The following is a 1,824-nucleotide window of genomic DNA, read 5'->3' on the forward strand; positions in this document are numbered from 1 at the left end:
ATGATATTCTTGGATAGCGTGTCCTCTGCGGTATGTATAAGATTATCGGGCACTTGCGTCAGGGTCCCTCTGTTTTACTGTTTTCTAAGCCGGTGCACTTTGTTATCCTCGGTACTTTATTTCGCGTGCACGCTGATGATTGGTACTTTTGTCACGCTCACACACTGTATCTGATACATTTTCTCACGTTGCACTGTATTCTGGTACAATTTTTCACGCTGCACTATCTCAGGTACTTCTTTTTTTCCGCCCCGTGCAAACTATATCTGCGTTACATTTTATGTCGTACGTGCTTACTTTCATGCACTAGAGGCATGTACACTTATGCACGTGCACTGTATCTGCCGTACATATTATCCACGCATGTGCCGACCATTTTCAGTCTGGACATCTTCAAGTGACTGCTGTACAATTTCACGACTGCACTCCGTATCTGATACATTGTTCACGCTGCACTGTATGCTCTTACATTACACGCACTTTTATCCTGCTTACACGCAGGTATTCTTGGTAACATTTTTCACGTGCCACTGTACTCTGTACATATTTCACAATTTGGACACTGTAGACGTTACATGGCTCAGTAAGAGCTAAGATGAGAGCCTCCTCATAACATGCTATAGATGACGTTCAGATCTCATTGCGCTGATACAGTAACCATGCTATAGATGAACGTTCAATTCTCATTGGCTTGTACAGTAACATCGCTTATAGATGACGTCAGATTCTCATTGGCCGTTAACAGTAAACACGGCTATAGAATGACGTCAGATCTCCATCTGGCTGCACAGTAACACGCCTATAAATGACGTCAGATCTCACTTTGGCTCTGTACAAGTAACACGCCTATATAGATGACGTCAGATCTCATATGGCCTGTACAGATAACACGCCTATAGATGACGTCAGCATCTCATTGGCCTGAGATTGCTAACACGCTTTATGAATGACGTCGAGATCTCTATGGCTGGTACTGTCACAGCCAAGATACTCAGAAATCTCATGCTGTATAGCTTGGATGACGTTCAAGATATCTATGCTGCTCTGTACATTTGCGTTTTTTACACAAATGGTGTAAAAATGTGTAAAAAGTCAAGGGGTACTGAATATTTTTCCGCACTTGTAATAATTTACCCTTTGTTGTTAGGTTAGTTGTCCTGCTGAAAGTTGAATTCATTTCCCAGGTCTGGTGCAAGGCAGACTGACCAGATTTTCCTCTGTGGTTTAATCCATTTAATTTTTCTATCGCTGAAAACTCCCCTTGTTACACGATTACATCATACCATAACATGATGCACCACCACTGATGTTTGAAATATGTGAGAGTGGTACTCACTAATGTTTTTATATTGTTATTTTGCCCCAACATAACTATATATTCATGGACAAAAAGGGAATTGCTTTTCCACATGCGAACTATTACTTACAGTGCCTTGCACTGTTCATTGTTTTACCTGAGACAGTATTGACATGTTGAATCCACCGGATGCTGTCTGTTTAAACTCTGGCAACACAGCTCAGACACCCATAGCATATGTGTACCCCCACCAGAATGCCACCACGAGGTCGTCTTCACAGTCCCAAGTCCAGAACAGACGAGGCGTGAGGCGCACAGTAAACATCAGGCTAACATGGAACTTATCAGATTGGAAAAAACAGATAAAAATGCACGCATACCACCACAATAACGTGCGCACTTTCAAACAACTGTACCAGGTCAAAAAGTATTGGACAACTCTACTCATTCAAGGGTATTTTCTGTATTTTACTATTTTTCTACATTTGTAGAATAATAGGGAAGACACAAACTATGAAATAACACAT

The sequence above is a fragment of the Salvelinus sp. IW2-2015 genome, unplaced genomic scaffold (assembly GCF_002910315.2).
Source record: "Salvelinus sp. IW2-2015 unplaced genomic scaffold, ASM291031v2 Un_scaffold3704, whole genome shotgun sequence".
In the NCBI taxonomy this organism is placed as follows: Eukaryota; Metazoa; Chordata; class Actinopteri; order Salmoniformes; family Salmonidae; genus Salvelinus; species Salvelinus sp. IW2-2015.